Source organism: Struthio camelus, chromosome 3 (assembly GCF_040807025.1).
Source record: "Struthio camelus isolate bStrCam1 chromosome 3, bStrCam1.hap1, whole genome shotgun sequence".
Lineage (NCBI taxonomy): Eukaryota > Metazoa > Chordata > Aves > Struthioniformes > Struthionidae > Struthio > Struthio camelus.
The window spans coordinates 92,420,852-92,433,701 of record NC_090944.1 but is presented as its reverse complement, the minus strand read 5'-3'; positions in this window follow the sequence as shown (position 1 = coordinate 92,433,701).

Genomic DNA, 12,850 nt, shown 5'->3' with positions numbered 1-12,850 from the left:
CTATGAGACCCCCTGTAGGGCTCAGCGCAGTAATGCTCAGCAGAAGGCTTTTGGGGGCTCCAGCTGCAGCGACGCACTCTCAGCACTTCTCCTCCTTCTGAGGCTACCAGACACCTGTAAGGTTTCAGTCACGCAGCTGGGTCACGCCTACAACTACTGTCCTTGCTAGCAGCCTGGGCTCTTGTAGCTGTGGAGGAGACAGATCTCCCTCACCCCATCCACTTGAGACTGCAGAGACAAGCGACAGACAAAAAAAGCAGAAGTGAGATGGGCACAAAACAGCAGCAGGTTAAACCAGGAGCCAGCCAGCACCTACCAAAACAGGAGTTTCCAATGGGCATTTCAGGGAGCAGCAGAACTGGTAGTGAGACCGTAGCAGCACGGTCCTGCAGTCGTTACTTGGCAGGACAGGGAAGCAATGAAGCAGAAATCAATGACAAAGCTCCCAGTGACACCATTTGTGTCAGATCAGGCTCACAATGTAGATGAAAGCTGAGGATCATTCTGCAGGAAAAGCACAAGCCTCTATATCAGCACTGAGGTCAGCCTTTTCCAATTAACAATATTTACACTCTATGAGTATGATATTCCCTGGTTAGGAAAACAAACAACCAATGCATGGGTAAGTAAAGTATTACATGTGTTGCTTGAGGTTTGATTTTATCACATCTTGCCAAGGCAGAAAAGTTAGGCATGTTAAATGATTTATTGTTTGGAAATAATATACTTCACCCTCAGGGAAAATCAATCCTCATGTAAATATTTACAGATAAATACGACCTTCCTCATAAAATGCACTTTAACGTTAGAGCCCAACCTTGTCAAATCCTGAAAGCTCTTCGAAAACTAAAGGTTCTCATTGCCTTTCAGGACCAGCCCTTAACCTCAGCCTCTCCTTAATGTCCCTGTGGAACTTTCTTCCCTTTTAGGCTTATTTTTGTTTTTAACCAAGAGCCAATTAGACGGATTTTGAATAAGACTGGAGCACTTTTTGTTTAAATGAGAAAATTTTAGTCCCTTGAAGTGTAATGGGTTTTCAACAGAAATCCTCTCCTGCTGTGCATTGATCAGCTATTGATTGGTGAGGATTTAAACTACATTATCACTGCCAAATAAAAGGCCTTCAGGATGAAGGAACTGAGCTGAGCACAGTGTTATATGAAAAGTAAGCCAATCTTTTGTGGTGGGATCGAAAGGTCTTGGTCACTCTTGAGGAAAAAAAATGTTAATTGAAAAATTCCTTAAATAGGTAACAGCTCTGGAAGTCTGCTTTACATAAAAGATATGAAATCACAATCAGCCAATAGAGAGAAAAGGATCCTGCAGTTCAAGTGGTTTTTCTCTCTGATGGTGCTGATTAATTTCCCATTCATGGATGACATGGAGCGATGGAAATTAGTCATTTCAGAAGAAAGGACTAATGACAGCTGAACTTGCAGGCGCTAGGGGAAGACTTGATTGGCTCCTTGAGACAGAAAGTTAAAACAAAAGAACTTCCTATCGGGTGGAAAGGTTTTCCCAAATCTAGCAGGAAAAAAAAATGTATGAGCTTTATTAGGCTTCAAAAGTCTGACCCACTTTTTAATTTCAGTTTTCACTAGGGATCACTGTTCCCAAACTTTGTCAAGAGAGCAGTAAAAGAAAACTGTACTGACCACATATGAAAGTCTGTTAACAAAAAAAGAAAGTTCCCAAACAAGTATTTTTCTTTGCAATTTGGAAATGAAAAGAATGGATCTTGTTAATCTTCAGAGGTAGGTGTGTAACGCAGGAGCTCCATCACTCTTTGGAATTTCAGTCAGAGGTCTGCTTTGTAGAGATGCTAAAAGCTTTGGGGAGCCCTCAGAAATGTTAGGAGTTGGCAGGGCAGAGGTTAGTATTCTTGAAATCAGGTCAAATCTTTGAGGCGCTAACTCTAGACACCCATATCTCCACGTGGTCAGAGCTGCAGGATCAGGCAGGAACATCTGCTATCAGAGCCACAGAGTGCTGCGGAATAAATTGTCATGAGGTCTCAGAAGTGCCATTCCCATATCCCCACTGGACCATGCCACACCTCTCCTTGATCACCTCCAGGCCCATGCTCAGCTCCGCCCCCAGGCTACCAAGCTTGCCTTCCCTGCCTTGGGGCAGGGCTCCGCCTTCCGGGCTGGGAAATCTCTTTGCTGATGGCCCTTGAAGCATGTGTGCTTAAGGGTCAGGTAGTATGTACTTAATACAGCTTTCTTAGTACATCAAAGAGGAACATGCAATAGGATCATTTAGTCTATATACTGAGGTATCAGAAAAAAGTATTTCAAGAAAACACATCTATAGCCTGTTTGCAAAAATTCAGTATCTCAAAGTTCAAGATTGCTCAGTTTCAGTACTGAATAAGTGGCTCCATAACTAAGCATGGATTCCAAACCCTCTCACCCTTCAAATTCATATTTACAGGGCTCTGCGGTGTCTGGGTCATGCATCAGTTTAGTTTGTTATCCAGACTTTTGGGAGATAAAAGCCTGACTTGGACTCCACAAAAGTTCAGCTTCAATCCAGCACTTCGGACACCAAAATCATGTGCCTTTCAAGACTTCAGAGAAGTCAGAACCAATACGGTGGCTTGATTTCTTTTGATCAGAAGAACTATATCTATCCAGTAAAAGCCTTCTCTTTGATTATGCTGATTTGTCAGCATTTAGCTGCTGGTAGTCGTAAAGTGAGTGCTTGCCCAGGTTTTGATACAAACATTTCATCCAACAAGATCCAGCAGAGGTCTGCCATACCTTCTCAGTCCAGCAGAATATCACAGCAGTAAAAGAATAAATATTTCTCCATCATAACGTTGCCAATACCCTAAATACAGTGGTCCATGCCGGAGCCTTCAAAAGAATAATAAAATCTCTTACGAAGCCCTCAGTTGTGCAGCTGTAGTGTTAATGTCCTGCAAGACCCCTGTCACTCATAATATGAGACTAGACAGTATTGCTGTGGACAATATTTTTATCCATGCAGACGTCTACTTCTTTTTATTTTATTTATTAATATCCCAGCACTGTGAGTTTCATTGGCTAATCACCCGTGCATCAGCCACGCAACGAGCTACGCTTTAGGCAAGCAAGCATTCAACCAGGTTTAAGAGTGAGGTAACTGGGACAAAAGTAATGGTTTCTGATGAAGAGGAGGTCGAACTAAATGATCTAGTGGTCCCATCTGGCTTGGAGGTCAGTGAAACAATGTAGCGTAAAGAGTCATGCCCTTTCATTGGTTGTAAATTTGCTCCTTTTGACTGAGAGGGTCCCTTTTCATGCACTCTGTGTGCAAAAGTAAGCTGGTAGTAACATCTATCTCCAGTACAGTCTCCTGTTGAACACATGCATTTCCCCCATTTCTGTTAAATAATTACAATACAAGAGTAAACTGAATAATGGAGGCCTAGTCTTCTCACCGTTTAAATAGTGAGGAGTCAGCTGGCTTTAGTAGGAGAAAGATCAAGCCTTAGATCCTGAGGTGAATGAATCTGATGATGCAGAAGATGGCAGTCTGGAAGAAGGAAAACTTATGCAAAAGAGAGGGGAAATATTTTCTTCCTCTGCTGCCCACAAAATACATTCTTCATTCCTACTCATCGAGGGATATTTATGCAAGAGGCAGATTAATAAATTGACTAGTACCTCTCTAGTCTCCAGTTTATCCCAGCATATGGATACAATATGCTCCAAATCCTCTGTCAGTGATAATGAGGTGAATTTTAGAGTAAGAATTGAAAGAAAACCTCCTAAGGAGGATATAAAAGTTCATCAGCCACATAGCAAATATCTAAGAAAAGTCATCTAAAATTTTTATCTAGTGCTTTCACTGGAGGACCTGATTTGACCCATAACTGCTTGTCAGGTTCCCTGTTACCTCTCTAGGCAATCAACGCTTCTGGGGGCCAAAAAGGTCTCCTGCAGCTGGCCCTGCACAGCCAGGGTGCTGGGGCACTGCTCGTCGTCGCAGAATGCTCCACACCAGCCTAGGACCTCAGTGTCAATACAGAAATTCAATAAAGGGAAACAAGCGCTTACATATCTTCCACTCTGAATTTCAGAATCTACATTTTATATGTCAGCGTTCCGTGTTACAACCATAAAATCATCAAGCTTTGGTGTCTGACACAACATACCCACTGGGCACGTTGTTCAAAGACTCTACAAACCTAACAGACAAATGGAGAATAATTTGTTTAAGCATCCACACTGCTCCTTTGATGCAGGTATAATGAAAAACTATTTCATAACAGAGAAAACTGAGACACGGAAAAACTATCACCTATTTAAGGTGAGGAAATCAGCATCACAGAGAATGCTAGAATGCAGATCTTCTAATTACCAGATTACATTCTCCTAGTTGCCAAATAATCCCACAACCCTAGGAGAAGAATAATTACACCTTGAGCACTATTTTGTTTACTAAACAATCTTGTAGTCAAGCAATGACTGGGAGAAAATATGTTTTATTTTTGAACAATGACCTCAGCGATTTGACAAGTCCTTGCAGAAAGAGATCTGTAAGGAGTTCAAACCACTCTAAACGTAAAACTAAACTCCGAAACAAGCTCCTGAAAAGGAACCCATGTCACTTTCTGAAATGAACTCTTCATTTACATTCCTTTAATGATCTGACTGTATTGAACCAAATGCACTGAGCAACGTACGTAAGAAAGCTCATTTACACTTTTTGACTTTGTTTTTCTAAGGGAGCTGTATTATTTACTTCCTCATTTCCTTTGGAACTCCTAAGATGGGAGCTATAAGCTAAACGTCTTAAGCAATAGATGGAAGATGAAAGGTGACCAAATATATTCAAGCCGATGATAAACAGAGAGCATTTGTAGGTGAAAACAACCAGCTTGGCACAAGAGTGAGAGAGATAATGCAGTCATTTTAATAGGAGGCTTTTAACGTTTCCTGTTCACGATTGGCTGGCTTATTAATGATTTAAGCACAAATTGAATTAACCAAATATTGAACATATGTTCTTTTAAACTCTCTTAAATCTACCGGAGCCTTGCACAGGAGAGCTATGTGACCATGCCGTTGAAGAGGGGGGAGGATGACAAGGGGGTATTGAGGGTGACTGGGTAAGTAAAACATAACCTGAAGGTGGTCAATTTAATGCTGTGTTAGTGGCCTGAACTTTCAGTTCCCAAAGGGAAAGGATGATTAATGCCACTACCAAATGTATACCCATACCTGACCCTGATCTCATCAAATCCTGCTGCCACCATCTGCTGTTTTTAATTCCTCTGCAATATTTGTATTTGCTACCTCCCTCCTACAAAGAGAGGGAGAAAAAAAAATGTTCCCTGCTTATGAATGGTGTGATCTGGTTGTACTGGCTGAACGCTGGCCAGGAGGCATCTGTTGCTTATAGTCCTGACAGCATCTGCTACTATTTCTCACTTTTCCCAGCATGCTGTGAGATATGGTTTCTCCCAAAGGTGGCCTTTGTATGCACCATTGTCAATTCCATCATTGTCTGCCACAGCCTGTTCCCACGATGCAGTGGTAGTTATTACCACACTGCAAAACCTTTTCTTGCAGGCTATCTGTAATCTAAGATATTGTGTGATTGAGTTATGCAGTTAACCCTTTTCCTATGCATCAAACCATTAAAATAAAAAGAAATAGGCTGGACCATTTTTTGGAAGGAAAACCTTCAGGGCTTACAATGGATGGGAAACTGAAACAGTTTTCTTGGTTGTTTTTTTTGCATTTAAAATAATGATAGTCTGGCGTCAAGTACATTTGAGGTTTAAAAACAAACAAAGACGAAAAGTAAAGAATGTTATAACTAGCAGTTTAAATTCCTTTAAAAGAACTATAAAGGATGCATTGTTTTTTCTCTTGATTCCTGATACGGCTATTAAGCATTGTAACCAAACGTGTGTGAATGCTATTATTTATGTGTCTGATCTTTAAATACCCTCTGCTAGTGGGATACAGACTGAGACTTCTGATGGACATAGGCGTCCCAAGCTGTCATCTTGCCTTGTCCTTCTGTCAAACAGTTAGTGTGTCAAGCGCTTCTCCTGGGAACTTTTAGAGTAAGAGACTGCAAGCACAGAACGGTCCGGTCTCCAGAGAGCTACTTTTAACTCACGACAATATCCTTGGTGTCAGTTCAGAATAGCCCACTATGGGGCAAGGAGAAAGAAAGCGCAACAGATGTTACTAGTAAAAGCATGTTTACAATTCTGTAAAGTTATTGCCCTTATATACCTTCTGACCAAAACCCACTTAAAAGATGACAAGGTTCCTAGCACGTGGATTTTTAAGTCAATTCTGTTCACATAAATCTTAGGGAAGAGAATTAGTACAACTGAAATAGACGTCACACCTCTCACACGTATGTGCCCCTCCCATTCCCCCCAAATCATTTGTAACAGGCTGGCCTTTAGAATCATATATTATCCGTTATTATTTACAGCTGCATATATAGTAGTTTCCGCTATATATGATCATAGTACCTATAAAAGAATTGTAACTATTGCTACCTAAAATATGTAGGACACGAGCAATGTTTTATCTCCCCAAACGCACTCATGCTTCTTTTATCCTTTTTTTTCTTTTTCTTTTTACCAATAATAAAAAGGGCTGACTTTTGGGGTACTTATTATACACGGAATCATACCTAAATGGCCTCAGAAGTATGTTCACAATTACATAATATTTACAGTAAGCAAGGTGGCTGATTGTACAAGCAATAATGCTAATTAGCCGAGTTTTTCTTGATTTTGAAATACCTTGAAAAGAATTCATCTTAGAGCAGGCCTAAACAGTAGGGAGCCAGAGGAGGGAAAAAAAAAGAGGGGGGAAGAAAGAAAAAAGGAACATGGAACTTGTGAAGAACATTTTTAAAATTAAATCCCTCGAGAATTCTCATCTCTCCTTGTATCCAGTTCTGATTTTCCCTTAAGAACTGTCAGGTGGTGCAATATAGCACATGATGGCAAAGGAAATACCAGCATATCACTTAAAAGAATATTTGGCTGCTGTACACACACACCAAGTTCCCCTCTCTTATTTGTAATATATTGTGTCATCTATATTATATTTTCCACTGGAGAACATCCCTGAGGAAGGGATAAACTGTGTGCTGCTTTATATCTTTGCAATTCCTGCTTTACCCAGGGACTTGTATTTTTTTTACTATGTTTTCACCCTTCCTCTTCCTCACCAAAGGAAACTGAGACAGTCTTGCAGTATGGAACAAGATCCCCATTAAATAACTGAGGATGAGGGACCAGAAGGTGTGACCTGCAGAAAAACAGAGAAAAACAAAGAGGAAGGTAAGCAGATAAGGGAAGGGAAGGGAAGGGACATCACCTTCACCCTCACCTGCGCAATGGCTGCTGTAAGATTGCTCACCATAGAACTGGCATGGAGGCACCGCAAAGCACAAGCCCTGAACAGACACACTACCCTGGTTATGGTTCATCCTGCTTTTGTGCCTTTCCTAGTTATTTAAAGTGAATTTACAATGTTATCATCAGTTTAAATGTGGACAGCTGATCTGAATAACGCACTTTACGGGCTAAACTAGGTGTGATGTTAGATAGCAGTTCTGCTGAACGTTGCTGAGTCAAAGAGCAAGTTCCTCCTCTGCACTTTGAAATCCTTTTTCCAGAGTCAACAGATGGCAGAAAGGAAACCATGCCTGGGTAATTCAGCTGCAGCTTTTCTACCATTAAGTCATGACGAGCTCGGAGAAGCAAAGACAGTGCCTAGAGCTGGACCTCTGTACTTGTGACATTTGGTCTCCAGGACAGCTGCAAAATCTGCATAGGGGATTTGCACAGAGCAACTCACATTTTCTAAAAAAATAAAAAATAAAAAAAATAAGGTTTAGAGCATCTGCATGTGAAGGAATCCATAGGTATAAACAGTGTGAGACCCACTTTTATAGAACTACTATCCATGTGATAAAAGTTATCCTAGCAGGGAGAAGATGACTTGTGCCAGAATCGCTGAGCTGGATCACAATCTACAAATGCGCTAAACAACAGGTTTGTCAAGCTGCAGATTCCTCCTGACTTGGCTGCGCAGGCTCAGCTGCTACAAACCTACCACCATTTCTGAGCCTGCAGTTCCCTGAGGAGCTCTGTTACTTCCATTAGGATACAAACGTTTTTATTGATAGCTCTTTCCAGAACTACCTGTGTGTTTATTCTTTCCTGTAACAGAGGCAAGTGAGGTAAAGCCTACGATGAAGAGCACTGTGCGTCACTGAGATCTTCAGTAGGATACACGAGAACAGGAGGGCCAGACCTCGCGTGGGATGTAAGGAGGCACAGCCGCACTCCTTTCAGCAGAGACTTGCACCCTCCTGGCATAAAATTGCTCAGTGAGCCTCATTGGACAGTTTTTCCTGTTTCGGGCCATTTATAGGGACTCTGTGGCTCTTTATCTTGAATAACTCTTCTCTCTGCTCACGGCCTGGCTGAAGTCGGTGGACTTGCTCACACGAAAGGTGGTGGGTGCATCTTGTCCTGCTGATGATGACGACAGGCCCAAGCCACCCAAGCCTTACAACACAGCCAGCTTCAGGCATGCCAGGAGCTTCACTGAGTGAAAAGGACCACTGGCATGCTTTCAGATAGGAGGGCGCAGAAACGTCTTCCTGAATCAGGAAATATCGTACACTAAGCAGCATTTTTTTTACTCATTTTTTTCAGCAGTATAAGCATATCTGGACAAAATGTCTTTACAATGCGTAGTTGTGTAAGCACAGCATGTAGGCTGATTGTTCTCTCCTTCTCCCTCCAACACTATTGTCAACACATCCACCTGCAAACTAGGAAAAAATCTGGCATGTGCGGGTAACTTTTGACAACAAGTGTGAGCAGGAGGCTGCTTTCGCTTACTCTCTGTTTTCAACATAGCAAAGCAGTTATGGCTCCAACCACGCACAACGGAGACTAAAATAAAACGCAGCAGAGGCAGAAAAGGCATTTTGCTTAAACCAGGAAGGCAGCAGTCGAGCCCGCGCCCGCACAAGGCGGGACCGGCCACTTCAGCAGCGACGGCCTGCCCTGCGTCAGGACAGGGACGTTCGTTGCGCCGGGTGGGAAGACCACCTTCACGCTCAGCTAACCCAGCCGCCCCGTGCGGCCGAGCGCGGCCGGCAGGGCTCCTCGCCCTCTCTCATTTTCTCTCCCCGCAGGAAAGCCGGGCGGCGCGCACCACGAACGCCGGGGGTGAGGCGCCCCGGCCGGCCGGCCAGCCGGCAAGGGCCGCTCCGCCGGAGCAAAGCCGGGGCCTCGTGGCCTCTGCCTTCGCACGTGGCCCGCGCCGGCCTGCGCCCTCTGCCCGGGGCCGGGCGGGAGGCGCCGGCAACAGCGGCGGGGCGGGCGGCAGCCAGTGGGGCCGGGCGGCGGGTCAGGGCGGGCGGCGGCGGCGCAGGCCGGGCCGGGCGGGCGGCGCGGGCCTTTGTGCGGGGTGGCAGGTGACCACTGCGGGCGAACAAAGAGGGGTCAGGGCGGGAGCCACGTCCCTTTTCTCAGGCCCGTGTTCTCCACTCCTCACAATCTGTCTGAATTTAACTTGCCATTGAGGGCCTTGGCTGTAGAAAACAGCTTTATGTCGACTAATCCAGGCAGAAGTAAGGGTAGACACAGAGACAGGTTTGAAGGCGGAGACGTGGCTATTCTGCTGCTTCTTTTTTTTTTTTTTTGGCTTTTTTTCTTTATTCCTCCCCCTCCTCTTCCCCTCTGCCTCCAGTGAAAAGTTTTCTGAACAAAAAAAAAAAAATTGGTGACAAGATTAATCAGCCCGTGGAGCTGAAACACATGCTTGACTTAAACAACCTCTTTGCTGTTATTAACAACTGCTCCAGCATTTCTCTTGTTATGCTAATGGTACAGATTAGAGTAAAATCTATTCCTTCTTTGGTGAACAGGCCAATTGATAGAAGCTGATCTATTTTTCTCCCCGTTTTAATTCTTTTTTTCTGCAGGCGCGAGTGTTTGCGGCAGCAAGAAAACAGAACATGCAAAAACAAAACTGCACACAAAAGTGCCTAGCCCTCACATACACTAAAATCGTTAATAAATACAAATCTTTATCAGTCATTGCTGCCGCCGTGAAATAATGTCTGGATGTTGTTACACAGGCTGACAACAAAAGGCAGGAAATCCAGCATAGTGGCCAATGCCCTACCTTTAACTCATTCATTTATTCTGCGTAGACACAAAGTGCCTGTTAAAAGAGACCTGCTTTGATTAGTTTTAATACTTTTGTGGACGGAGGAGAATGCAACATTGCTGGCAAGCCCTGGTTAGGGCGACTTAACTCAAAACCGAACCCTATCCTGGAGCAACATCAGGGTGGAAGGAAGCAGTCCTGTTGCCTGCACAGTCCAAAGGGCCATATGCTCTTCAGCATAAAGGGGAGAGGATAGGTCCCTGGGTGCCAGTCTGGACTTGGGGTTTTGTGTCTCGTGTTAGCTTGGGTCAGACCCTAAAAGCTATTTACTGTTTCTCTGTTTTTTTTTCTTCCCCCACTTTCTTAAAGATCAAAATCTAGGACTTGTTTCATCAATAGCTACAAAGCTGATATTTAAACCTATGAAATTATAGCATGATAAACATTTTTAAAACTAATGTATGTGGCATCTTGTAGAGAAGCTTTCAGCAAGTTATAATCCTTGAGTGAGAATGAATGCATCATTAACTTCCATATGCAGCAAACACATAATATGGGTATTAAACACTGTGTCACTCCCCCTGGACTTGACTTGTTTCTATGTAAGTAAATGGAAATGTCAGGACTCTGGTTCTGCCTCATCCTAAGCCAGCTAAAATCAGTGAGAGTCCTTCCATGGATTTTGATGTTGTCCAGATTTGGCCTTACCACTACCTCTGTATATTGTCACTGTTGATCGGTGACCAGCTGCCATTGCCCATCAGCTTCTCCAGCCTCCCCTGTGCCAATCAGAGTTAGCTGATACTATAAACTTGTGCGAGTTGTTTGAGTTCAGTGAATTTCTAGGATCCACTTGGAAAGTTTGCAGTAACAGCAAGTTGATCTGTCTAGGTCCAAAGATGCTAAAGAATCTCCTGGACCAAGCCTAGATTTGAAGGTCAGCACTTTGCTAGCAGTAAACTTAATCAGACAGATTTCATAATTTCTCAGAGTCAAAGGCCAGAGGGATTGCTGGATCATCCACTCTGACTTTTTGTATACAATAGGCCATTATATTTTACCCAGTTATTCCCCTACCAAGCCTAATCCCCTGCACTTGGTTGAAAGAGATCACGCAGAGGCATCCTGTCCTAACGAGATGGAATCAAAACATGGGAAACTACCTTCTTCTCTAATAGTTTGTGCTAGTTTCTTAAGGACCTTCACTCTTCTAAAAATTTAGGAAGGAAAGTTACCTTTACTTAATGGCACAGGCTGCTTCACACCTGCTGCTTCACAATGGTCACATATACATACCTCATGCTCTTTGCATCCAGACACACTGTGCATCCACTACCTCACTTTGGGTTCAGTGGCAGAGTCCTTTTCTATACATGGCTGCACAACTCCTCGAGCAGATAAAAAAGCTCATTAAGACTCAGAAGCTGTACTTGTAAATTAAATTAATGCTGAATCATTTTCTGGCCCTGTTCTTTCATGATGACTGCCATGGGAGAGTCTGCTTCCATACCATTAAACTCTCTTGTTTTTCAAAACAGGGTCCACTTACCCAAATGACTGTCGGGAAGCTTCCCTGACTTATGCTAACTCCTCGCCATGCCCAGGAGCTCTCTGGAGCCTGCTGGTCACCTGGGGCCAGGAGCATGCCAGGGACCAGTCTAACAATTTAGCAGTGCAGATAGTTGGGTTCTAGCCCTTGGGGACAGTCTGTGGCACTGTTTAAGCTGCTAGTGTAGACATAGCCAAAAAGTCAGGATCCTTCCCCTCTTGCTTCTTGGTCTTCTCTGTACACGAAAATTTCTGGTGTAACTGAGACGAATGTACATCGCCTGTTCCCATCCGACTTCCTTCTCCCTGTAGTCCCACCTGATGCCTTGTTTTCAGCAGTAGGCATCGTAAGAATGCCCATTCGCTGTGTGTGAGAGCTGGAGTCAGTGCTGAGCACGAAAGAAAAAAGAGCCTTGTTAATACCTCACCTTCTGCACAATCAAATAGGAACTGAGGCCACATAGCCTTTACCCAGGAACATCCCTCTGATGTGAAAAATCGTTATATAAATGGAACTGCAAATTCAATCCTTCCTCAACTTAGTTCCCAGCCACTGGTACTGGCACTAAGCTAATATTTCAACATTATGTAAGCAAGAGTGTAGGCCTCTCCTTAGCTTAACGACACTCCTTTTCCCTGGACCTCAGTTTAATACACTGTCATTACTAGGACTTTTTAATCTGCTGCAGTCTCCAAAGAAGATGCTGGGAGCAGCTAAAGTAGCAGAGGGCTGGCGCTCAGTGACTGGTACTAAAGGTTCAGCTGGGCCTCAGTCCTGGAAACCAGTTGACTCAGATTTTCAGCTGTAGGCTGTGTGTTGTCACACTGAAGTTCAGTCCATCAGTCAGATGCTGCTCGCATGTGCAGACACAGACATTTTTGAGGCATCAATGGAGTCGGCCAGCTGTCAGCACTGTAGGCCACTTTTTCCCCACCGTGGAACATGTAGGATGGTGTTATTTCTTGTTCCAGTTTAGCTAGTGGGGAGCAGAGGGAGAAAAGTGAGAGGAGAAACATGTTGGGCTCTGTTGCCAAATCCCTGAGACTGAGCTTCATGAAAACAGTGCCAAAATCAGGATTAGGCGATATAGGAGCCAAGATGCTGTACAGCAGTCAATGCCAAATTTTAAATAAAA